The sequence below is a fragment of the Etheostoma spectabile genome, chromosome 17 (genome assembly GCF_008692095.1).
Source record: "Etheostoma spectabile isolate EspeVRDwgs_2016 chromosome 17, UIUC_Espe_1.0, whole genome shotgun sequence".
NCBI lineage: Eukaryota > Metazoa > Chordata > Actinopteri > Perciformes > Percidae > Etheostoma > Etheostoma spectabile.
The window spans coordinates 19,656,503-19,681,152 of record NC_045749.1 but is presented as its reverse complement, the minus strand read 5'-3'; the positions used below and the strand labels follow the sequence as shown (position 1 = coordinate 19,681,152).

General features: G+C 41.0%; 1 protein-coding gene across 1 annotated transcript in view; it reads right to left on the bottom strand.

Annotated features, from left to right (window-relative positions):
- hs3st1l1 (heparan sulfate (glucosamine) 3-O-sulfotransferase 1-like1) overlaps positions 1–16,701 on the bottom strand; it is a 37,669-nt gene extending 20,968 nt beyond the window's left edge. The window contains exon 1 of the mRNA XM_032541053.1: positions 16,253–16,701. The gene's annotated coding sequence lies outside the window, so the exon portion shown is untranslated. The remainder of the gene's footprint in view (positions 1–16,252) is intronic.
- Between the last annotated feature and the right edge of the window lie 7,949 nt (positions 16,702–24,650).

Below are 24,650 nucleotides of genomic sequence, written 5' to 3'. Positions count from 1 at the left end.
GAACACACTTTACCTTGGCGAGAAAAATGTGCGTGACCCTCTCAAACCTAATTCTCCTTACTGTAAAAGCACAGCAACGGGTGGGAACAGTCTTCCGAAGTTAACCCAAAAGAATTTGACAGCTTCATTTAACAAACAGTGGAACAATGGAACATTAGAGGAGAAGTGTGATGCCATCCTCCCCTTCTCCGCTAATCAACCCCTGCTGTAAAGCCTAGATTAACCATCTTTCACTTCATTTGGATAGAGGGTTGTTTTGGGGTTTGCCTGATTATATCTGTCTCGAGCACACACCATGCTTCTATTGGTATTTAACTAAGATTAGCTTTAAATTGATGATTAACCTTTGTAATCCTGCGTGCATATTGAAAATGGCTTGCGTGTCTTCACCACAGCCGCACAAAAGAGAAGCCGCATTATTGTTCAGGGAAAATTGAAGCTCGGAAAGCAAATGAGGCTGCGTTATCTGCCTGGTGCTCGGCTGGATAATGAAGATGAATCTTCAGACTAGAGAGCCATGTCATAATGAATCCGAAGTGATGAATTATTTTGCTTACTTTGGCGTGCATCTTTTAATAAAACTTCACTCTGACCCAAGCAAATTGCCGCCCTTATCTCGCAAAGAAGCGGACTTTACTAGTGGGAATAAGTGGTGGCTATTGTTTAGATTGCTGTATTAGGGAGTAATCAGACATTAAATGAGTCATTTCTTCGTATTTAACTCCGACTGGGGAGGTAATGGTTTCATTTGCCGGGCAATGAGTTTTCACATGTGGTGTGCTCCTTGCATTAAATTACAGGCGGATGAAACTGCATCTGTTGCTCTGGAAATTACAGATGCACACATGTCGCTGCTCGAACCTCTCTGTGCAGAATACAGTTCAAGAACCTCTCTAGTGACTTCTGTTATTACAGCAGAACTTCTGCTGTTCCAAAGTTGCTGTTTTTTTAAAAAAAAAATCCGACTTCATTTAGCCGCTGTTGTCGCCGTGCTAATGTTATGCTAAGTTGTTTAAACATACATTCAGTCACCCACTTTTCTACAACAACCCAACGTTACCTGTGGTCAAGGTAGTGTTTATACAGCAATCTTAAAAAAATGATTTTGATTTGGAAGGAAGCAATGTTAAAATTGTTGGTGTGTATATTCATTTAATTTAAGTTTATTTTACAACCTTGCAGTTTGCACAATACAAATACTTTAGATTCTGCAACTGTTTCATGCATTCTCGATATAAGGTTGTTGTACATCTGATGTGGAATAGGGATGGGCGATATGGCCCAAAATCCATGTTGTGATATACATTTGAACTATTTCAGACCAGGTTACACACACGCACACACACACACACACACACACACACACACACACACACACACACACACACACACACACACACACACACACATACACAAACACCAATGTTCCAGTCGCCCGTTATATAGTGAATTGTCAGGTTGATGAAAGGCTCCGTGGTACGGCTCAACCACTGGTTCACAGTCCAAATAATGGATGTTGCATTGATCTTTTATACCAGCTCCTCTGTTTTTTTCTTTCTGTCGTTGTTTACTCAAAATGCCAGTGATACGTTGTGGCCGGTTGCAGCTCGTGGCTCTAAACTTTGCGGGTAGATTGCTGTTGTAAGGCTCCGTGGTACGGCTCGACCACGGGTCCGTTGTAGCAGCTTAAATCCGAACCAAGTTGAATAATGGATGTTGAACCAGCCTTCTTCACCAGCTTTTCACTTTTAGCCATGTTTCCTCAAGATGAAGCTGTATGTATGTATGTATGTATGTATGAAGCGGTAGATTGCATCAACATGTAATAGGCAATATAACTAAACTCACTATCATAGGCCCATTTTGTGTGATTTGTATTGCATTTATATTGCCCATTACTGTCGTGGAGCCAAGCAAACTCTTTAGTAATAAGAGCTTTTAGTAAACATGATGCCATTTCAATGTTTTTATTACATTCTATGTACTTCTGACAGTAGAATAGGCCATCATTAAGGCCCAGTCAAGCGAAGGAAAGAAAATACAGTGATATACTGTACCTTGAAACCGCCAGAATCCTAAAAGATACCATTAGACATGTTCTTGGTCGGACCGCCCAGCACTAGTTTGACTTAAAATGAGTCACATAACACTACTAAAATGAGGACGTTACGTGATGTTAGGGACGTCATTGCGTCATGAATTAAAGCCGGTAAAACTCTTTCATTTTATTATAAAAAGTGACACCTGGCTTTTGGTTTTACACGACGGGACACTAACCCGAATACCCTGAGTGAAAGTCCTGTATTTGTTTGCTCTATGGTGTTTTGGGTCTCCAACGTTGGCCTCCTAACCTTAACCCTATACAAAACCATTGCCGCACTGCCTGGAAGGAGACGTTGAGGGCAAAAAACAGCAAACACCACCCCAACCTACCTCCTTACGTGGAATTGGGCGCACAGATACTTTGTCAGCTTACTTTCTTGTTTGCTCTCGCAATAATTACTATGACCACACAACTTAAATATGTGTTGATTCAAGCTGCATGCACAATCGGCCAATACTCTTTTTTGGGGGGTCAGGACGGTGTGCAATTGCTTAAAGCCCAATAAAAATAAAGAACATTCACAATTCAGAAGCTGAACTTTTGGCTTTTTTTGCCTGATTATTTTTCTGCCCATTAAATCGATTCATTGACTAATTGTTGTGGCTCTAAATACATGAGAATATGAGTTTTTATGCAAAGCCTTTTACTCCTACTCGTCAACTTCGCCTTCAAAGCTATGAACCAGACGACCCGAGGACAGTAGCCAAAACCACATTCTGCGTACTTTTACATATAGTGATGAAATGAGGATGGCGTATTATTCTTTGAAATCTTGGAAGCTGACATCAAATGCCATACCTAATCCCCACTGTGCTTCAGACCTCTGGAGCAGATCACAGCCCACACCTTGTAATCCTGCTGCAGTTTATTAAGGTGTGGGGGGGGGGGGGATGATGTAAAGAAGCAGCCATGGGATGAAAACTCATTGTGAAGGTAAGTGGTAAAAAACATCTGTTTGAATTTTATTGGCCTAAGCTCTCCTCGAGTTATCCGGTTAAGTTTTTATAACACTTACTCTTTGAACATACAAAAAAGATCTTATCAAATATATATAGTAAGATAGTAAACTACTCCCTGTGTGATACTTAAATATGGAGCAAAGCCCCATTACCGGAGCAAAAGTATTTCCAATAATGGAATATGCATACACACATCAATTGAACATGCATGCATGAAATATTTACCTGACACTAGAATGAAGACTAGTAAGTGGGTTTGTAAATGAGACATTAATACTGGAGCAGAGATTTGAACTAAATGCATATTGCAGATGAATCATCCTCTTTTACATCAATATACTGGCTAACATGGGGAAAAACCTTTTAGCTTAAAAAAATCATTTCAGGCTGTGTATAATTTACTGTCATTCACTTGAATCCCAATTAGGAGGTAATGTTATTTTAATGTTGCCTAGATGATACATGACTAAAAGCAAATATGAAAACAGTCATCATTATCCTCTTACACCCAATTTATTGCAGCTCATATTTATCTATTTTAATTAACTTTCATAATTATTAACTGGTCAAAAAAAGAACATGCGGAACAGCTGCTACACACATAATGTAGATTTGTGTTTGTGTCTGGGTGGGGGGGGGTATAAGATTAAAGGGTACAAGATTAGAGTGAGTAAACCAAAATGATATCAATTGAAATGGAAAAAATAAACAACTTTGAAAAAAAAGAACATGAAGTAATTAAAAGGAAGCTATAATCTGAATGTGTCCAATATTGGAACAGATCAATTTTGATTGTATTTTTTTTGGCCGGACTGTCACATATGGTAAAATCCTGTTATAAAAAATCTGCTATATTGACATTTAGGTTACAACAACAGGGCCACGTTCTAGAAATTGGGCCTATACGCTACCATGGTGCTAGTCTACATCAACAACGTTTCGTTTACGGACACATGTGATTGGTTTAAGGAAATGACAACAAACCAGAGCACTTTTTTTCCCCATCTAAGAATGCTCTGTTGACTAGCCAGACCCTCCTCCGCAGCACTGTGGAGGAAGGTCTGACAATGTGAGACTAATGGAATTTTTCTAATTACATGGTCCCTTCTCGACTCGATTCTACTCGTCTTTTTGGGTTTTCCATTAGGAAAAAAGGTACTTTTGTCAGCATCACCTCCATCAAGGATTCCAAGCGAGCTGAGGCCATACATGAAAACCTGCAGACTGATTGGTCAGAGACAATCGTTACTAATCATTGTGTCATCACTGCTAGCGACAGACGGGGGGGGGGGGGGGGGGATAGTTTAGCCAGCAGTGTTTTGGCTTTTTTCTCCGCCTCCAGCTGCTTTTGAAACTGACTGTATCTTCTGGCATGGATCACAAACAACACACCTTAGACGTTCTGTGTGTGTCGGGTTCGGTCAAGACAGTGTCCTGCGGCAGCGCTATGACGACCAGCCGAGTTGAGACAAGCCGAGCCGAGCCGATACTAGCAGTGGGTAAGCCATAACATGGTGCTCAACAATCTCAATCAGCGCCACGGACTGCTCCCTGTACAGCCTCAAGAGATGGCTGCTAAGCCCTTTGACAGTAAGCATGACTGAGGCATCATTAACACCGGTGAGATCGCTTTCTCTGCAGGCTAATCTGTGCCTATCACTTTCCTGTGTGTGTGTGTGTGTGTGTGCGTGTGCGTGTGCGTGTGCGTGTGCGTGTGCGAGTGTGTGTGTGTGTGTGTGTGTGTGTGTGAGTCCTGTGTTACGTTACATTTACATCTCTTTGTAAAACTTTGGTTTTCTTCGTCAACTATTAACGAGGGCTACATTGTTTGATCTGATGGACACTGTGAGGATGTTATTTCCTCTTCTGTGTAACTCGGAAATCAGAGCACAGGCCGTCTACGCTGCCTTTGTAAGGTGTGTGACCTTCCCACAATAAACCTTTAATCAAAGTCTCTAAAGATCAAATTTCACATTAAGACAAACCCAGATCTTTGCCTTTGGAACAAATGTCAAATGTTGCTTCTGGTGGTGGTGCGAAGCGCGAGCCCGCGGCACCGACCAATGCTTGACATTTTGTTCTCATGAGCATTCATCTCCTCCTTGAAGATTACTACCACTGGTGTGTAAAGATCGGGGGAGCTGCCTTCAGCTGCCTCGTGGATTAAAGATGAATTAGTAACTTTAGTTCTATTCCAAACGACCGTCAAAAACTTGGTCAAACAAGTTTGTATTCCTAGTCAATGTGAATAACAGCTGTGAAATCTACAGTTATTTACTTAGATTTCACAGTAACACTGCTGTGAATGATCTTTACAGTAAAATGCTGTAAAGTTTCCATTACAACCTTGATGACAAGACAAAATCACAGTAGTCTAAGTATTATAGGTGAAATCACAGTAGTTAAAGCGTTACTGTAAAAGATCACAATATAGCCACTATAGTACTGTAAATAGTACAGTAAACTACTGTATCTTTTCTTTTTTATCTTATGTTGTGTTTAATGTTTTGAATTTTACAATGAATACATTAAAATACTGTAAATGGAAGTACCTTTACTGTAAAAAGAATTTCCAGTAACTTGCTGGACAATTGTTGCCAGTAAGTTACTGTAAATTTCACATTAAATTTGTTAAAGTATTCGATGCTAGTCCAAGTACAAATTCATGCTGTGATAATTTTAGATTATTGTGGAGATCCCAATATTTTCAAAGATACCGAATATTGCAAGGTGAATTTTTGAGGTTGTTGAACTCCAATAACCCTGACGAAGGCCCCAGGCCAAAGCGTGTTGTTCTCTCAATAAAACTGTTCCACAAGTGTTGCTGGACTTTTGACATTTTTTATTATTTCTCAGCATGTTGTGTAAGATATTGTGTAAGTAAGTCTTAGGGAAGTGTGTTTAAACCAATGCATAGGACATAAAACATGTGATGGAATGATGCAATCATAAAAACGTGGCGTCTAGGTTTGGAATATTGTGTTAAATTCTTAACAATGTATTCATTGTTGCAGGGGCTTAAGGTACTTAAAAGGGCAAATAAAGTACAGTGTCAAAAAAAGCTGTCATCTTCCGGACACATTTATGGCACCATCTCATAGAGCTATTTGTACACTTTTGGGGGACTGACATTGATAACTGGATATCTTAACTAAAAAAAGAAATACAGTGACATGTATTAAAGTAAACAGAGACGCAGATTTTTACGCAGGTAACCCCAAAACATCACTTTCAAAAGGCTGTCTGAGGGTTATTGTAATACGTGCTTTTGCATTGGAAAGTGATTTGTTTTGTGTAAAACTGGTCCTCACAAATATATGATTACAAATGCACTTACCACAGACACACACACACACACACAAACACACACACAAACACAAACACACACACAAATCTTTGTGGGGATCCTTACCCGAAGCCTAACCCTAGCCCTAACTAACCCTAACCTTATCTAAATGCCTAACCTAAACCCTTACCCTTACCCTCACCCTAACCATTACCTTAATCTGACCCTAATCCTAAAACCAAGTCTTAACCCTCAAACAGCCCTTTAAAGATGTGGGGTCCAGCATTTTGGCCCCACAAACCTGTCTGGACCCTACAAGTATACAGAACTCCCAGTTTTTGGACCCCATGAATATAGTTGAACAATAACACACACACACACACACACACACACACACACACAGCCACATTGGTCAATAATAATGCTGTCGGGGGTCCCCAGCAAAACCCTAGACCGGCCTCATTATATCCAAAACTCTGCTGCCAGGGTTCTCTCCCACACCAAGACCTGGCAGCACATCACACCACCCCTCATCCACCTTCACTAGCTCTCAATTAAGTCATGCATCTACAAATCCATCTGACCTCCTCCATCCATACACCCCACCCCGGAACCTGCGGTCCTCAGACACTGGCCTGGTCTCCATTCCCCACACCTGACTCTGTACCTTCGGAGACAGAGCCGTGCGTGTTGCAGTCCTATCCCTCTGGAACCCTCACCCTGCAGATATTGGAAATCCTACATCCCTGGACATTTTGAAAAAAAACTCACCACAGCCTACAACCTCCTTCAGTACAGCCACAGTCATTCTGTAAACTGTCCATGGGTTTTTTAAAAGGCGCTATATAAATAAAATGGGTTAATATTATTAATATTGGGCTGATTGAAACACCTTCAGCTAAAGAAATACTAACTTATCTTAAAAATAAATTCATGAGAATTATGTCTTTTTGTTGGTTGGTTCTTGTTGAGAATTAAAAATATAAGCACTACACTCATGTGTAATATTAAATGCTTAATTTTGATGTATAAATCAGGGGACGAGCAGATGATCTGACACCTGATTATCCTAACACATGTCAATGGGAAAAGGCCTTGTTTCATATCATTTCAAAAAAATATTACTTAATTATTTTGCTCGCAGGGTCCCAAGCAGACGAGGAACATATTTCATTAACAGAAACCAGTGGAAATCTCATATGCTGTGTATCTGTTACTTTCCCCTCCTCAGCCTCACACAAAAAAAAAAAGCGCACACGCACCCACACAAAATAAATTGATACATATGGCCGAGCAGAGGAATATGAATCCAAACAAATCTCACTCCAAATGACGGGGTCGTGATCTCTCCGAAGCGACGGATCCTATTAATCTGATAAATATGACAAGATCAACGTATGACACACACTCAGCAATGATGAGGCATGTGGCTGACATGTGCCTGCTCATATGAGACAGGAGGAGAGAAAAAGTAATGAATAAATAACTTAGCTTGTTATCAAGTGGAATGATAAATATGCTTCTATCACTTGGCCATGATTACTAAGTCAGGCTTTCTTTAACCTCTTGATGAAAAAGTGGCTTACACCCACTCTTAACCTGTCCCTTTCACTGCACAATTAAATAACGTAAAATAAAGGGAGGTAACAATGCATCGTGATTTGGTTTAAAAATCTATTTAAAGATAACAATCGGTTGAGGTCTAAAAATGAATCGTAATGCAATTTTAAAACAGCTTAGGCTGTAATTAACTTCTGCTTTCACTTGTTTGACTTCAGACGTCATTACGTGTTATTACGTTTACAGGTTTGTTTTAAAAATCTAATTATCATTGTTTTATGTTATTTTGTTTTATTTAAAGTGCCCACCTTATGAAAAAAACACTTTTTCTTGGATTTGGGGTGTTATTTTGTGTCTCTGGTGCTTCCACACGCATACAAACTTGGAGAAAAAAAAAACTACCCATGCTGTTTTGAGTGAGATACAGGTTTCTGAATGTCCTCTATCTTCAGTCTCCGGGTGAGCTGTTCAACATCTGCACGGCTTTCTACGTCACTAGCCGAGACGAGGTGGCTAACTGTAGCATGCTAGCTTGTTCTTAATGGCAAAACACTGCTATAACACACACAAGTTCACCATAATCTCCAAAAGAACTACTTCCTGTCCCTGTTGTGCAAGTATTCCACAAGGGCCCCTCGTCTAGAAGAAGTCTCCCAGCTAATCCTGTCTTGGACTGACCAAAGTTGGTGAGAGAGTTATCTAGCTGATGGGATCTTACCTCGCTACTGAGCATGTGCAACTCCCAAAAAAGACAGCACAAAAGTGAGATGTCTCACTCTGTAGCTAAAACAGAGACCCAAACACAAAGGGTGAACACAGGATCTGCAGCAATGTGCAGTACAACAAAAATATGTTTTTTTTTTTAAAACGGAACAATGTAAACCTATTCTGGTACAACCTCAAAATACAATCATGAACCTGAAAATGAGCATTATATGGGTGCTTTAAGATATACAATTTCAGTTGCACTTTTGATAATGTGTAGTTTGGCACGGTTTATATAAATAAAAGAATATTTTTCAGTCATCTGTCTGCAGTCCGTTCTTTTTAAGAAAATCCTGAAGAAAAAATGGAAATCGTATTGTGAACTTAGACCCACTTCTAACCCGTACCCATTAGTCCAAAAAGGCTGTAAATTAATAAAATAAAGCCTGTTTCTCTCATCAGATTCTGCCTGCGGTTAATAAGGTTTTACCAAAGGCTGAGTTCAGACTCTGTGGCTTTTGATGATGAAGACGCAGCTCCCAAGTGCCGGAAATTGAAAGCTTCAATGCTGCTTTTTTACACTGTGCTGTTGGTGCACAACGTGGCTATCCGCCCCTGAGATATGGCAGACGGCATCTGGACCAAGGTGGCTCTTTGCTCCGTGGATAGCTGCCTGCTGCACACTCATGAATTATGGAATTCGGCACAAATATGCAAATCCGGGCATTAGCCTAGTTATCCCCCTACTGTACTGTAAGTTATAGTGACTTATCTATTATGTATGAACCATGGATGGGAGTAAAGAGGTCCTGGCAGTCGGCTTCACGGCCCTCGCTCACACTTTCACATCATGAAAAAGCATGAACAGCAGGGGAGGTAGCTCCAAAACGCTAGCTTTCTGACGCTCCCCATCTCCAAAAGACTTGGGAGAATTAGAGCTTGCTTCCATGCTCAATTGCCAAGCTCCTTAAAATAACAATGGCTTCCACAGGATTTGGAAGCCTGGAAGATACGTAGGGGAATAAGCATGAAGTAGTTGCTAATCCTCCAATTTCCCCCCACAAGGCTGCTACGAAATGCAAGTCTGATCAGTAATCAGTCCACAGGGGAGGCAGACAGGAGATCCAGCCAACTCTGCAGGGCACACATAGAAATCAGCCTCTGTATGACATTACAATCACAATGCTGGGTGAGTGATTGTACTCGGTTAACCTAATCATAGCGGTGTGTAAATATACAAAATCAAGAAGCCAGCCGAAGGCTCAGTTTTGAAATCACACACACGGTCTGCGCAGGCTAAAAGGCACCGGAGACGAACAGAGACATCATTAGCTCGGATCAAAGTCGATCATCACGCACACGACAGCTGACAACTTTGATTTAACGACGTGCCCGGGAAATAATCATACCTGGTCAAGGGTGAACACAGTTGCTATGGTTACAAGACAAAGCCACTCCTTCACACTGCACCATAGTCAGCAGTCCTGCTACTTTCTGACAGGAGAACATTTACTAGTGGAAGGTGAAAGTTGAATTTTCCACAATTATGCCTTTTTTCGGGGCATAATTGTAGAAAAAGTGTCTGAGCTTTAGGGCTCTGGGGGTCTAACGTTTATACAGGCCTCATATGAGAAAAGATAAAATAAGATAAAGGTTGATCCTGAGGGACATTTCTGTGCTGCAGTTGCAATATAGAGTGGGAAGAGTGCAAATATCATTATGTGTATCGTTATGTATCAATCAGTGATGTATTACGTCACATTCAACATTAGGGAAGACTGTTCAGTTTGCATTCCACTCCCAAAAGTGAAACCAAAAGATACCAAAGATACACCTTAACACATTACACACGTCGCCAAAGGCATCAAACGTTACACACTTCCTGTCTCCTAAATGGGCGTGGCCTCATTTAAAAGCGTAGTGAATGTTGTGTGGATGGAAGTTACAGCATATTTGTATAGTTTATCAATACATTCTCTAGCTAACTTTGAATATTTACACAGCTAAAATGTAGAATTATGAACAGTTTGGTTAGGGAGTTGGCTAAAGTTAGCTGATGTTAGCTTATCTGTGTTGCAAGATCTCGCGAGAGTTTGTTACTTAGACAGGAAAAAATGCTATTTTAGTGTCAGAATGTTCTGGAGATATGTGGCTTGTTAAGAATGGGTCCAACTATGGGTCGTAACAATCGATCATAATCTGTGTTCACTTCTTCCAATGGAATCAATACACTTTGGACCGTCCGCTAGGCTAACAAGCCTGGCTTGCCTTTAGACTTATTGTTCATATTATTTCCACACCTACTGAGTCATTGGCTGGTCCCCAAACACAAAATGCTGTAATGAGGAGATCACACATGTTGATTGTGTTACCCTTTAAAGGTCCCATGACATGGTGCTCTTTGGATGCTTTTATATAGACCTTAGTGGTCCCCTAATACTGTATCTGAAGTCTTTTATATAGACTTTAGTGGTCCCCTAATACTGTATCTGAAGTCTCTTTTATATAGACCTTAGTGGTCCCCTAATACTGTATCTGAAGTCTCTTTTATATAGACCTTAGTGGTCCCCTAATACTGTATCTGAAGTCTCTTTTATATAGACCTTAGTAGTCCCCTAATACTGTGTCTGAAGTCTCTTTTATATAGACCTTAGTGGTCCCCTAATACTGTCTCTGAAGTCTCTTTTATATAGACCTTAGTGGTCCCCTATTACTGTATCTGAAGTCTCTTTTATATAGACCTTAGTGGTCCCCTAATACTGTATCTGAAGTCTCTTTTATATAGACCTTAGTGGTCCCCTAATACTGTATCTGAAGTCTCTTTTATATAGACCTTAGTAGTCCCCTAATACTGTGTCTGAAGTCTCTTTTATATAGACCTTAGTGGTCCCCTAATACTGTCTCTGAAGTCTCTTTTATTTAGACCTTAGTGGTCCCCTAATACTGTATCTGAAGTCTCTTTTATATAGACCTTAGTGGTCCCTAATACTGTATCTGAAGTCTCTTTTATATAGACCTTAGTGGTCCCTAATACTGTATCTGAAGTCTCTTTTATATAGACCTTAGTGGTCCCCTAATACTGTATCTGAAGTCTCTTTTATATAGACCTTAGTGGTCCCCTAATACTGTATCTGAAGTCTCTTTTATGTAGACATTAGAGGTCCCCTAATACTGTATCTGAAGTCTCTTTTATATAGACCTTAATGGTCCCCTAATACTGTATCTGAAGTCTCTTTTATATAGACCTTAGTGGTCCCCTAATACTGTATCCGAAGTCTCTTTTATATAGACCTTAGTGGTCCCCTAATACTGTATCTGAAGTATATTTTACAGCTTAGGTGCAGAATTCCAGCCACTAGAGCCAGTCCCACAATGAGCTTTCCTTAGGATGTGCCATTTCTGAGTCTGTAGCTTTTGAGGTGGAGAGAGAGCGGGGGAGGCTGGGGGTGTGGCCTTTACCAACTGCCACTTTGCTCATTTGAAAGCCATGATGTCTCTCTCTCTCATGGGTGGGCCAAATTCTCTGGGCAGGCAAAGCAGAGAAAGGGGAGGTAACCTTGCCCCTTATGACCTCATAAGGAGCAAGATTCCAGATCGGCCCATCTGAGCTTTCATTTTCTCAAAGGCAGAGCAGGATACCCAGGGCTCGGTTTACACCTATCACCATTTCTAGCCACTGGGGGACAATAGGCAGGCTAGGGGAACTCATATTAATGGTAAAAAAAAAAAAAAACTCATGCAGGAAAGGTACAGGAAATTTTCATGCCAATGGATCTTTAAAGTAAAAAACAAACGTAAAGACTTGCATCTCTTTTTTCTGGTATCTCCAATTTTACCTAAATAATCATACGAGTCAAAACAAAAATCAAGGATGTACTGCTTATTCGACATTCTGTAAAACTTAATTTAAATTTCAGTTTAAAATTAATAAATGAAGGCCTTGAGAGCACATTTTACAGCGGAAAACAGTTTTTTTTTGCATAAGAGCTCTTATTTCCTAAGAGAGAATCAACCCACCAACCACAAAGAGCAAAACTCTTTGTGATTAACCTAAAGAAAAAATTATTTCTATCAAACACCCTTGTATGCCTCAGCTAATAGTTTTCATAATTACAAAAAAACAAAAACACATCAAATATCAATTCCATTGTTTTGGAATCCCAATCCTTTAGTTTTCTCCCCCAACCTGCTCTCTCTATCCTTCCCACATGAAACTCTCCTGACTTTACAGTGTAACATTCACTGACCCTGTATATTTGCCCCATCATATATCACTACAACAATTTCTTTGGGGATTTAGATATCATAACACCTCCCTCGTCCGCCGTCTTTACATCTTTACAACCAGACTCATAAACACTTTCAGGAAAAGCCCACAGACCATCCAGCCCGCTGCCTCCTATCTAACTCCACCATTACTCACATATCTGTCCCAGTTTCCCTTCAGAGAAACAGTCATGTTCATTAGTCTGGGATGAAAATAACGGGGGTGCACCATTGTGCCATAGTGAGCCTTCTTTTGTTAAATCAGCATACGAAACACACATCCACAACATCCCCACCCACCCAAAGACAAATCCTAACCACAGTTGTTCAATACAATACAATATATGAATAGCAATATAAACAGCTGTAAATCAAATAAACATGTAGATGTGACACTAAGCATCGTGTATATGTCTCTCCACAGTACATGACTCCTCCAGAAAGCTCAGGTACTTTTCCCATTTCCTATTGTACACATTCAATCTAGCAAACTTATTGAATTACCTTTTTACAAACCACCCCTAGCCATTTCATAAGCCAATTCTTGGATTTATGGCCTGTTGTCGGCCTGTCTTCCAATTTTTTGACCAATTTAATCTCTCACTACAGGAATATACTGTATGTGTTTGCATTCATTGTGATACATATATTATATTTCACCGCATCCGTACTTTGACTAAAATTTGTGCTTATATGTAATTCATATATTCAGCACAGATCTTTCATTTTCAGTGTTGAATATTGTGTGTATCCAAAATGAATTAAAAAGGGAATTAACTCCAGTAAATTTACAGTATGGCCTAAAGTCTACAGAGCGCGGATTTAAAAAAAAAATAGTGTGTGTGTGGTGTGTGTCTTTATAGTACACCATACAGCCTAGACCCATATAGTATCCTAATTATGGGGACATTAACAGCCCCAGCCCTCACTTTCAGGAGCCCGGTTGCTAAGTGCTGCTCATGACTGAATACTGTGAAGGAATGGAACTATTTTAGATACCCACCAATTAAAATCCACTTTTAAAAAAATGGGATCAGGCTGTTGCTGCTGCTGAGAAACAGCATGTTTCATTTGAATTTCATCAGAGAACTTATTCCAGTCAAACACCCGGCGGCGAAATCTTCAGTCAGATATGGGTTGGGGGTGGGGTGGGGGGGGGCGGTGACTGGGTTTAGGAGGTTAGGTCGAACCCTAATGCGCCTTGTGTTTTAGTGATGGGGGGTAAGAAATCGCAATATTTTCCGTGGCAATACTGTTTTAATGCATCTATGCCAATCTTTTATTATTTAAATTGCACCTGACAATTTCACTTTTTGGTAGTAGAACAATAAAATCTATTTATTGCTTTTTCAGTCCACAAGATGGGGCGGTTGAGTTTTTTTTCTAGTGAGGTCAGCAGGGGTGACCGTCGGCGTGCACGAGGAAGTTGAAATACATTTTGGCGGAAACAAATTGCAACATATCGCAGAATATCGCAATATGTTTAAAATGGCAATTGCATTGAACCATGACATAAGTATCGGGATATTATCGTATCTGCGCCACAGACAGCTCTGGAGTGTGTGTGTGCGTTTTGACCGACCACACAGTGTTAACCTGACCGGTTAGCAGGGACTCAGTTCACTGACCAATGCTGTGCCACGGAGTGAAACTCACATCATCCTCCAGTCTGGTACCGGACATTGAAGAAAGCGTGGACACTGGATGGTGTCCGGTTCAAGTCCTTGTTCTGACCATGTGCCGGAAAGGCACGGGCCGGTTACCGATTTTCAATTCAATTTTATTTATACAGCGCCAAATCACATCAACAGTTATATCACTGCGCTTTTCATAAAACAGCAGGTGCACACCTTACTCTGTGATGTTATTTCCAGAAACCTAACAATTCCCAAGGTATACCGCGGTTTGAAAAAGTTCCGGTTTCTAAACCACTATAGCATCCTCCGTCATACCCTTCCTGTAAAATCTCTTTTTTTATGAGTTGTCAAGAACAGAAAGCCCACTTTACAAATCCCTCTCCCTGCCATTGTGCAGTGTGTTTCAAAATAAAATGCATTGAGTTCAACGGAAAGAAATTCATTTTTTTATCCACACGTCAAGTCCAAATAATACATTTTAAAGCTGGAATTGCACTACTGCAATACAGGGTTTATTGGTTTTTGCTGAAGATTATCATACCATCAGAATCTCATACCGGCACATGCCTAGTTAGGGAGCGTGGACTGGTAGCTGGAGAGGTGCCCCCCACCCCCACCCCCACCCCCACCCCCACTCCCACCTCATCACTGTGGCCTCTCTCAAATGCGTGTGTGTGATTTCCCGTGAAAAACAGTGAAAACATTGAATTGGGATTACTTTTACTTTACTTCTTTATCTTTTAAGCATTGTCACACTGTGACAATGTGTCCCACATTGTTGTGCTGCAATTTGAACAGACTGTGTTTAACGTGCGCACAGCTGTGTATGGCATAAGGATACACTTTAGAACGTGAGAATAGCTGTATATTTTTTTCTTGGAGGGGGGGGATAGGGGGGGGGGTAATGCGTTTGCAAACACTTGTGCCTTTGACAAATGCTGCAGCTAGAAGCAACAGCTCACATAAGCCGACACCCACACGCTCATAATTAAAGGTGAATTGCACATCCTGTGGGAATTTGCATCCTGTGACGTGAGTATGTGCCTGATGGAATTTCAGCACACAGGAGATATAGGAGACGTGGTGCTGATGGGAACACAATGGCACATCAAGGGTGCCTTTCACCAAGGAAAGTGGTAATAACCATTAACGGCATGTATCTGCCCTTCAAATTGAGCATATACTTATTAACGTAAAATACAGCATGGCACCTTTTTCATCCACCAGTCTTCAGCACTAAAAGTACAACGTGCGTCTTTGAATCTAATTGAAACACATTTCTAGCCCAAACTTTTAACGCATTAAAAGTGTAAATGTGAAGTTGATGCAATATGAAATATCCCAAAGGGGTACTTTTAGTGAAGAGATTGCTCCCACGGGAGCTTATAAAGCAAATTTATGGGATGTAGCATCTGAATTAGTCAGATCAATACTCTATTACAGGGGATTTAAATGGGATCTGCAGGGAAAAGACAATGCAACTCATTTCACATGAATGACTGATCATGTTTCAAAATGTCCGAGACTCAGCTTGCTGCGAGGCGATTCTGGATTTATCTTAATAATTGATAAAGCAATCGCCCGGAAATAAAAAAAAAAGCATAAAACATCCTTTTGTCGGACGCTGCATGGAGATTCTAAGCGTTAGAAAGCATAAAAAATGCGCATCAGGCGTCGTTTCGTTCAGTTTCACACAGACAAAAGTAGAGGAAATGTGTCAAGAAAATCTGGTTACCTCGCACGGGGTTCAGGATCGCAGCGCGCCTCTTGGGTTTGGGTTGATCTCGGGACCAGAAGATGGGGATGGTGATGGTGATGGTGATGGTGGTGGTGAGGATGCTGAACCACGGAGCGCACTTTGGCGCACTGCCGGTCCACATGGAAGAGAAGCAAGAAAAGCGTCCGTCTCTCCTCTCATCACTGATTCATCTAAAAGGCAGACACCAAGGGGGGAACGGGAGTCCTTGTTTGTTCAAAGAGGAGAACTCGATTCCCGTCTCAGGTCACGCCGACGAGCCTGTGCCTAGAAACGCCGGGGAGAGTTGTGCCCAACAAGCCGCTGCTTTGCGTAGCAGAGACGGGAGGGAGCGGGGAGGAGCCGTCTGCTCTGCCGTCAGATGATCAGGGAAAGGTGCTCTCCTCTCTGATGCTCTGCAATCACCAGCCGCACAGACCCGCGGCTCCCACTTTAACACAATAACCCCTAACTAATCACCTACTCTCAGCGGGGACTTCTTACACCTTACACTGTCACTCTCACATTGTGTTAGAGTATTATTGTCCTGCCTGTGCAGTATGGCCAGGTGATATTTAGCCGCACGATATATCATTTTTTTAATTACCGTCATCGCGATAAACACATCACGGTACAGTCTGCAACATATTAAGACACTTTGAAATATTGTTGTGTTAGTTGAAAGAAAATATCAACAGGAAACTGCATTTTATAATAATGATATGTATCCTTTATTAGTGTGTGAAATTACAATTTACACTCTGTTGTTATTACATACATTACCTTCATTACACACACACATGCTCAGTACCTGTACACACACTAAATTGAGATAATTTAGTTGAAATTGAAATTGATTGATGTCAGAGTGGGGGGGCTGCCCGTGGAAATGCACCCCGAGCAGTTGAGGGTTTGGTGCCTTGCTCAAGAGCTCCTTGGCAGTGAAAAACCTCTCCAGCTACCAGTCCACCACCATACTTGTCCAAATGGGGACTTGAACCAGCGACCCTCCGGTCCCGTCGCAACTCCCTGTAACTGTCATTCTGTTTTTAGTGCTGCATTTCATATTTAATTTAAGGTTAAAATGTTCAATAAGAGAACCTTGGAACTTTTCTATTGTTTTTAATTCAACAAGCAATGAGTTGTAGCAGAATACTGAGCGCAACAGAACTGAAAACACTATAACATCTGTTCATTTATTGACAGTAATATTGTCGCGATATTGAACAACGTTATCACATATTTTCTTCATATCGTGCAGTCCTAGTGCAAACTATTTATTATAACAGCTTCATTTGGGCTCTGGTGTATCCGGTAGATTTTGCATGCACGTCTATAATAAATAAAGTCCTAAAAGGAAAAAGCAATGATATTCCATCTATAAAGTGTGATATGACTTTATATTAACACCATGGAGACAACCAGACATTAAACAGAACATAGACACAGCGTCAGCAGAAAGAACATGCCAAGGCCATCATGGCATCACCACTAAGCACCACTCCACTATAAGTGCTTGTAGAAATATTATGGTGACATGAGAAAATTGAAGGGGAACTGAAGGTATTTTACACATGCATTTATTTCACCTGTCTCGAGCCTGAGCTTGAGACTTTACATTACAATGTAACTCAAAATTTTACCTACCTTGCCATTAAAGGAACTAGTGCTTTGACCAGAACCATAATCTTTTTTCTTATCTTAACTATTCGTTTTGGTGCCTACACTTGCTGCATGACCATCACTTTTTGACTCAACGGAAACTGTACCTGGCTTACAGTAACCTTTTCTAGACTAGATTTACATATAATATAGTAATAACTGTCATGTGACCAGTCATCACGAGACTGGCCGGCTGTCGCGGTCCTTTCGTAGGACATCATACAAATTTCTGTGCATACTGTACGTTTTCTGACGATATCAAACATACCCGTTCATGATAATGTGTTGTCAAAGAATAAGAGTCATTGTTGATAATAACATTGTATTGATTTTCACTGACCTTTCTCTCTTAGGGGACAAGTGACCCAAAAATCCCCCACAACTTGAAGCATCTGCCATTATTACCGCTATAGTCCTCCTCTCACTTATTTGTGCGTTTCCTTTATTTTGCCTCCAGTCTTTACTCAGTGTGCAGATACACTGTACTGTACATTTGCATAGGACTGTGTGTGCTATTGTAGAAGCAGGTACAGTACAGTATAAGGCTGTGTGTAGGTGTTACTCTCTTACAGATAACTCCACTTTATGCTGGTCTCTGAATCTGTTTCTTTCTTTCTACACACATGAAGAGGAAACTTTTCTTTCTTGGTTCAAAGCAGTCTGTTTCTAAGTTTAACCCATACTGATTAACATGCTACCAAACTTTTTTTTTTTCCCTTTGGTAACATCTCCTTGCGTCTAAGTCTAAAAACAGACTCATCACCTTACAAGTGGGACATAATGTCTGTAAAAGACAAAGCTTTTTTACAAAGAAAGGGTCAGATATGCCTGGAAGCGACATGCGAATCCAAAATCCCCATCCATAATGTAAGCGTGTGTGTGTCTAACATCCCCATTGACTACGCTGACTATACTTCTAACAGGAGAGTCTCAGAATCCTTACTGTTGTAGCCTGATTCCTAAAAGGAGAGCCAAAGGGAGGGCAAGTGAAGGGCACATTTATATTTCAACAGCCCAGTCCACCTTTAGAGAGAGGGAGAAAGACAGATTTGATTGCTTTAAAATGCATGGTGTTTGTACTTCAAAAGATGGACTCTAGATTTAGATTTCAATATCTGGAAATGGGGACATTAAAGAAGTCCCAGTCTAGTCAGCGCCAGTGTAGCTGACATGGGAGTCCGAATAGCTTTAATTGAGCACGTTTGGAGAGTGGAAAGTAAAATGTCTGCCATTCTTAATAAAATATAATGCTGTGCTCGATGAAAGATGTTGGGAAATGGGAATATCTAGGACCCCAAGGATTCCTGACCCTACTTTGGGGACTACTGGGGTGTAAGAGATTGAATAGTTGCTGGAATAGGCTGTACTTTGCAGTGTCGAGATGTGTTTGATAATTTATCAGGCGCCTGTTCTCTGAGCAGCAGTGATAACCTACAGCCCGCAGCCGGCAAGACACCAAGAGTCACGAGGTCTCCAGCTCAAAATGAACTTTTCATGCTGACTCAAGGCAATATTTTTTAAATCATATCCTTAATACTGTTAACTTTTCAGGGGTGAATCTAACATTAAACCTGCAGTGCAAGCTATTATTTGTTGAAAAGCGATTTTTTTACCCTAGTTGTTTAGGTTTTGTTGATGATTTGCAGATGGACATATTTGTGATACTGACCCTTACATGCATTTATTTCTTGCCAATTGCTCTAATACAAACTGTCTTTTCATGTAATTGAAGCGTTCTGTTTGTCACTGCTGAATATTGTGTAATCTGCTTCCGAGACTCAATGTTTAACTTGAGAGCTCCATCAGTGTTGTTCAGACATGTCCTGGCCTGGAAAAGACTTACGCTGATGAAATTTTCATTGAGCAGATGAAGCGGAGCGCAGTTTCATAATTCTCTGGTGAGTTGCATCAGCCTGTACTGATATCGTTCTATCAAAACCTGATGTCTTGATATCTGAGGGAAACTGTTCTCTTTGTGGATGATCCTAACCAAAGTGTGGCCCATCAGAGCATATTACTGTCCCTTAAAGGTCCCACATTGTAAAAAGGGAGGTTTCCATGTCTTTTTTTCTAGTATTAAGCAGGTTGTATTTACTGTGAAGGTATCAAAAAACTCTTAAACGCAAGCCCTTACCCACGTGCCATCGCTCCCTTGTAAACATATTGATGCTCGGTCAGTGGCCCACAGTAACCAGGGTATAGTCTTAACCCATTAAAGTAAATAACCGGTTATGCCACCTCTTACCGTATACCTGAGTGCGGTACAGTAAGTTGCGCTCGGCCAACGTACAGCCAATCGGAATAAGGCTTCTTCTCCCGGGTTACCTTTGTCACAATAACAACAACTTAAAAAGCGGGGAGAACATGGAGGACTTGCCATGGCTGTACATTTCATACAATGCCTTGCTTTTCATAAAGGCAAGATGCATTAAGGGTACAAAGGTTTAAAGCTTGTGTTGTTCCTGTTTTGTTGGTGCCATTGCTTCCAGGGTGGAGGGGCAGTTATATCCTACGGAGTACGGGCAGACGCGTTGCTCGAGTATACCCCCGGGTAATGTACACACATATACATGCATGAATACCTGGTTACTAAAGGGGTTATCTAGGTCTGTAAACCAGGGCATGATGACGCTGATTTTAGCCGGGGTATTGCCTAAATACATCAATCAGGTTTTTAAACTGCATTTCAGATGCATGCGTGTCAGATGACGATGCTCAAGGCACCCTTTGGCGTCTGTATGGGGTACAGCGGGCAGGAAGGGTAGGGAGTATTATTAAAGACCAAAAATCAGCATAAGAAGGTAGGTTGGGTGCTGGTTGGGTCAAACAAGACAGGATTTTAACGCAGAAGGACAGGGTTTGTGTCCCGTTTTTGTCCTGTGTGGCACTTAAACATCTTTTAAAATGCCTTTTCCAAACCCTAACTAAATGGATATACCCTGCACATTGAAATAAGACGCAAAAGTGACACCCAGAGCGTTAAAAAGTGACGACCAGGGGTCCAAGCTTGTCCAGTTTGTTGACAAGCTGGGAGCGAGAATGTGTTGTGAATCCAGCCGTAAAGACGTCTGTACTGTTGTGATGTCACATCTATACCAAATATAGTTAGAAAGTGGCGCTACAGTGCACTTTGGTGTAATTTCCCGGCTGTATTGACGGTGCAAAGAGAGCCATAGAGCCGAGAGCGTACTGTAGATGCAGAACACCCGGAATTCGGACCAGACCAATCAAAGCTGCTTTTTCCCCAAAGAGGGCTTAAAGAGCCAGGCACCAAAACTGAGGTGAATACAATTATTTTCAGACAGACATTATGAGAGTTTAACATTAAAACATGTAAATACAAAATACAAATATGAATCTGAAAATTTACATAATATGGGACCTTTAACTCTCAATTCCACAATGCATTCCGGTTGAAGTGGCAGAAGGATGAGCAGCTTTGAAGAAGAGTCCAACAGGGACTCAGTTGCTGAACTACAGAATGCAGAAAATATAACAATGGTTTCTCTAAAATAGTGTAATAGTGGGATGCTTCTACTGTACATATATCTGTTACTGCAGGGATTTGATCCCTATGGCTTCTTGATGTGCTTTGCTGTGTTTACAAGTAAAAATCTTGCAGAAGAGTGTAATTCACTTATTCAAATTTAACTCAAACATGTAAGGATGCTTGAGATTCATGTTTGGCTCAGTGACAAAGATATTTGATGATTTGTTCAGTAATGTCTCATTTGAGTTCCCATTTTTGTTTCTTTTCAGTGTTTTTAAAAAGTTTAAACATCTTTTGCGTTCCCTCCAACAGATATTTTAGTAGGAATATTAGAAATAGGAGTAAAAACAATGAAATTGTTATTGCCCTTGGCACTTGGTGTCTGGCCAAACCTTTTGCAACTATGGCACATTCTTCATGTTGATTTAAACGCTCGGAAATCAGAGGAGGCTCTTGGTTAACACTGGGCCAGTCTGATATTTTCCATTATATTCAATATCAATAACTGTCAGCATGGTTATCTTTCTATTTGCACAATCTGGGAAACTGGCAATGTTTTTGATGCTCCAAGGCTCCAACTGCTAACCTGTTCAACAAGACAAGGGCCCGTCTTTGTCAAGCTTCTCAAAGTGCCATTTGAGTGCTGAGCATTCATGAAATGTACAGTATGCCATGTAGAAAAGGGGAATGTCAGACCCAATTGCAGAGACGGCAGTCATACGAGTTAGCTCGAAGATATTCTAATGAAAATATCCAAACCAACAAAGGGAGTCCTGGATACAGCAGACAAAAATAGTAGAAAACACAACTACCCACAGGCAAAATGCAAATGCAGAAACAGGCAGAATCCAAAAAACAGGAGTAGGCAAAACACAGAATCAGTGGCAAGCGAAATCCACTAAACAGTAACAATGATCTGACACATGACAACAAGAACACAGAGACTAAATACACAGGGCAACAAGAACACAGAGACTAAATACACAGGGAAACAAGGAAAGACAAGGAACAGGTGACACAAGGGCTGGAAACAGGCGAAAGACCTCAGACAATCAAAAAGGCGGGACAACCAAAAGACAGGAAGTAAAACAAGACAAGAGTTTGGTGTTTGGCAACTAGTGTACACAGTGGAATTAGCTATATTTTTTCTGTTTGTTTCTTTTTCATTCATACCTGCCTGATAAGGCTGAAAAACAACATTGATGAGAATGGAGTTGTTGAAAGGAAAACAATGAGCTTAAAGACAAATCAGTCCATAAAGCTTAAAGGAACTTTGGAGTTGGGCAAATATTTGCAGTGGGTTTCTGACAACCCAGGGCGTGGGGGGGGTTGAAGTCACGCATTGCTAGACCTTTCTCCAAAGTGCTGTGTAGGAGGGTCTTGCTAGTTCACACAGTATTCCAGGATGGGAGAAAAACATACTCTCGTTTATTGGCAATTTTTTAAACCAATCACAAGCGTCTTCGGCGGCGCTAAGCGTGGTGTCTCGGCAAAATAGCCTTGCAAAGAACTTGCTTTGGTGGAACTTGTGTACATTTATAAGTAGTTTTAGTCATGCAACAGAAAACTCCAATTGGACAGATAGTCTAGCTTGCTGTCTGGATTTACCCTGCAGAGACCTGAGGACCAGGTAACCATAGTCCTCAGAAATCCACCGGAGGTTTGAACGGCAACCAAAGAAAGTGGAAGGTAACGGCCATCTGGCCTAACAGCCCAGTCTCATGGCAGTTCGTGAGATTGTCACGTTATTTAATCTATTAATTTGTGTACAGATCACATAAATGTTGTTATTTTCGTGTGTTGATTACAAATTTTGAAGTAACGTATTTCAATGGGAAGCCTATTGTGTGATCACAGAACAATTATGGTAGTGAGTATTATTGAAAAGCCGGAAATCTGCCGGGGGGGGTGGATGGGTCAAACACCACAGGACTTTCACCCCGGAGAACGGGGAGTGTTTCCCGCGTGTTGCAGATCCTTTCCCCGTTTTTTTTTTCCCTCACCACAACCGCCGCGTTTCATTTCCCTGTTTTTGAGTCCCCCAGAGACCGCAGACCCTGTCCCAGCATGAGTTGTTGTCACCGTCCCGCGTGTGGCATTTGATTTCCCCGTTAATGCGAGCAGCCTAGTGTCATGGCAGTTTGTGAAATGGTCACGTTCGCAAATCATGACATGTACATGTAATACATGACAAAATAGTGACATTTACACAAATTAATAAATCAAAACTACATGACCATTTAATGAAATTGCGTGAGACCGGGTTGGACCTAAAATGAGGTCCAATGAGGCAATTTCCGTTGAACCCGGAGCAATCCTGGAAGTGGAACGTCGTGGGTTGAGATTTCTGCTTTTCAGCCAAATTTTGAGCATATTAAATACTTTATTACCAGCATTCTTGTACATTTGTGCATTTTCTGCATGCAGTTATGGTGCAAATGTCTTCATTTATGTAAAGGAAATTAGTAATAGTTTTACTAGATTGGCACTGGCCAATTTTGCTCATTTGGGAAGCTGTAACCCCCCCCCATCCCCACTGTAAATCATGATTATGGTGACAACTATTACATTAAGATAAGATTGTTGCCGCAGTACGAGGACATAAATGAATACAAATAATTATAAAAAGTAACTAGAAAATAATTAATTGTAAATTATATAATAATGGGTGTACATAAACTAAAGCCATTTTGGAAGTCAAAGTTATTCTACATAGTCATTTAATTGATTGTCATTACCAAAAGTATTGCAGTATTGCAGCTTTAATCTGGGCTGCTTTGAGTGAATGTGCATGTGAACACCTCTTGATGCGACTGCACCACCTCTAAAATGGGCTCCATGTTCAGTAAAAAAATGTTTTCAACTGACTCACAGGTCCATTGGGACTTTATGAGAGAGTCTGACTCTCGGCTTGGTTCCTACTCCGATTATCAGCGAGAGGGAAAGCCAACACTCCAGGTCATTCATAGTGATTGCTCACTGCGACTTATTAAGTATGAAGGGAACAACTGTTTGAGCTAGGAACCACCATGAGGCGTGAGGTGACTCAATCACCATGGTCCAAGAGGCTGTCCCATCAATTCTTTGCATGACAATGAAGATTCAAGAGCTGCGAGCTCCCACTCTAGTGCTTTACTCTACGGATGATTCAAAACGCAGAGGGCACTCATTATCCTGCGAACAAAGCCATGCACAGAGGAGAGTCAGTTGTTGACCTATAAGGTATGTTTATGGCCTGCGCTCTGT